Source organism: Aulostomus chinensis, chromosome 1, assembly GCF_037954235.1.
Source record: "Aulostomus chinensis isolate RoL2024-O1b breed Wild chromosome 1, RoL_Achi_v1.0, whole genome shotgun sequence".
Classification (NCBI taxonomy): domain Eukaryota; kingdom Metazoa; phylum Chordata; class Actinopteri; order Syngnathiformes; family Aulostomidae; genus Aulostomus; species Aulostomus chinensis.
The window spans coordinates 52,177,737-52,180,633 of record NC_141320.1 but is presented as its reverse complement, the minus strand read 5'-3'; the positions used below and the strand labels follow the sequence as shown (position 1 = coordinate 52,180,633).

At 45.9% G+C, this 2,897-nt stretch overlaps 1 non-coding gene across 1 annotated transcript; it reads left to right on the top strand.

The window, feature by feature from the left end:
* The first annotated feature begins 484 nt into the window (after window positions 1-484).
* On the top strand, window positions 485-556 carry trnam-cau (transfer RNA methionine (anticodon CAU)). Its single transcript has one exon. It is a non-coding gene; the product is annotated as a tRNA-Met (tRNA).
* The last annotated feature ends 2,341 nt before the right edge of the window (window positions 557-2,897 follow it).

Genomic DNA, 2,897 nt, shown 5'->3' with positions numbered 1-2,897 from the left:
CGTGACCCGGATTCGAACCGGGGTTGCTGCGGCCACAACGCAGAGTACTAACCACTCTAGGATCAGGGCCTCCTCAACAGCAGTTTGAGCTTCTATGTCTTTGTCTCATTGAGTGTTAGGGCGAACAGCTGTTGAAAAGCTGATGCGCGACTGCGGCGGCCCCTGATGCAGGAGACGGGCCAGGCCCCGTTCAGAAGGTGGTGGATATTATTCTTGGTGTTTTTAGGGCATGTTTCGGCCTGTCAAATCCTGATCGGGGCCAGTTTGGTTGTGTTGTCTGCAGCATTATAAAGGTGGGTCAAACAATTTAGGTTGAGACGAAGGACGGCACGGGCAGAGCAGACGCAGGTCTTCATTCCACCCGCAGAGCTGTAGAGCATGGATCATGTCAAGGACTAAATGAGGGGAAAGAGAGCAGGAGAGCAGGGCAGAGACAAACACAGAGAATGCTCTCCTAAAACAAGGACTGTTCTGTCAATGGTAGAGCAGAGTGGCGCAGAGGAAGCGTGCTGGGCCCATAACCCAGAGGTCGATGGATCGAAACCATCCTCTGCTAAAAGAAGAAAAATAAAATAGACCTGCATCTTCAGAAATATGTGTCTGTTAAAAAGAGGTTTATAAGGATATTTTCTTCCACCAGAGTCACCAACCATTGTGAGAGTTAACAACAGTCCACTTTCTGACTGAAGCAAAAGTAGACTTCAAAAGGTTTTTCTGATTCAACATAGCAGCTAAATTTCCATTTCCATTTCCTGAACAGGACAGGTTATAAAAAAGGGAATGTCATGACTTCCTCTGTATGTTAGAATATGAACGACTAAAAATGTTCATGCCCAGTTTAAAGTTAGAATTAAACTGAAAATACCAAAATCTCCCCTCTTCAGTCCTGTCACTCAGTGTTGTAAACTGTTTCAAACAAATTCTACTGTTCAAAGGGTTCAAGTGTTTCTAATGAAGCTGAATGTTCTCCTCTGCTTTCCTCAATTGGGTTTCTTTCATGTCCTCCTGAGATCAAAGACAGAATTCGAGGTACAAATAAATATACTATCAAAGCCCCCTGATGACATCATCATCAATTCTGTCTTTGATCTGGAGGCTCTTGCTTTAATCTTGGCTTTGATCTGACTATGCTTTAATCTTGGCTTTGATCTGACTAATGTTTCCTGACAGGTTGCTGTTTGCACTCCAGAGCAACCAGTAGTTGATCCTATCAGACCAGTCTGATGAACAAAGCTTTTCACTGTCAGTGGAATCACTGGGAAAAGAAACTCCTCCTGTCAGATGAAGGCTTCACTGTGTTGAGGAGGGTTTCTTCAGATGATTCTAGAAGAATAAATCAAAACCTCATCATTGAACATGAACATTAATCACTGATGACTGTTTTAACTGAACCTACTGGATACTGTGGTGCCTGATGAGGAGACAACTTGGGTACAAAGTTGCAGAAGAGGGTTTTTGGAGAGGAGATTTAGATGAGATGGTTTCCAAATCAAATCGGTTGTTACAAGGGAAAGTCTGCATGGAAACACACACACACACACACACACACACACACACACACAAACACACACACACACACACACACACACACACACACACACACACACACACAGAGTCCTACTGACTAACCCATGTTTTTCTTCACTTAAACCACCACTGGAGTATTGAAAGAGATTGCATGAGACACCATCAACTTAAATTAAAAACCCCTGACTGCCTTTAATTCCCTCCTGGCTGCAGGAAATTAGACAGACCAGCCCCTAGAGCGGGCCTGCATGGTGGTGCAGTGGTTAGCACTGTGCCCTCATAGCAAGAAGGTTCCGGGTTCAAGTTTTGGCTCGGGCGCGGGATCTTTCTGTGTGGAGTCTCCATGTTCTCCCCGTGCCGGCGTGCGTCCTCTCTGATACTCCAGCTTCCTCCCACAGTCCAAAAACATGCAATTTGGGGACGAGGCTGATTGGATTCTTTAAATTGACCGTAGGTATGAGTGTGAATGGTTGTTTGTCTCTGTGTGTTGGCCCTGCGATGGACTGGCGACCTGTCCAGGGTGAACCCCGCCTCTCGCCCATAGATGCTGGGATAGGCTCCAGCCCCCCCGCGACCCTTACTAGTAAGGAATAAGCAGAAGATGACGATGGATGGCCCATAGAGTGGAGGTGAGACCACAACCATGCTCTACAATCAATATTTACATCAAACCAGCACCATCTCAACAACTTAACCTGACTAAATATATACATGATTCCAGACTACTACACCAACTCAGTCATACATCCACATAATCATTCAATGAACCTTGTCTGTGATTGTACCCCCTCCCCCATCTGGGAGCAAAGGTTTGCACCTACAGCTCTTAAGGAGCTTCCTTGGGCCGCTCTCCCCTTTTGGCTCCACCCCCTTTAAGGAAACCACCAGGAAGAGGTGAGGACTGACCGTGACGACTGAAACTGCCACATTTACATGAGACAAACTAGATCAACACTAAATACCAGGCCTTGCACAGTGATTCCCACTGACTGACACTGGGGTCTTCATTTTCCACAGGCAGGATGGCCGGTCCCCCTGTGCTTCCCAGGTCCCTCCCTGGAACACATGGCATAGAAAATGTTTCACTTGTTTGCTGATTCAATAAAACTCACCATTAACATGTGTGTGTGCCTCTAATTTACATAAACTGTTAATACCAAGACAAATGCTACCTTCAATTAATCATTGATGTCATGGAACCCTTGGTCTCCATTACATTGGTCAACCAGAGAAGCTTCAACTGGTGACGCTCATTAAACCATGCATGAAGGTCAAGGTGCATTATCTGCTGTGCTCCTTAACAGGGGAATTAGCTCCAATGGTAGAGCGCTAGCTTAGCATGTGAGCAGAAGAGGGATCGATGCCCTCCT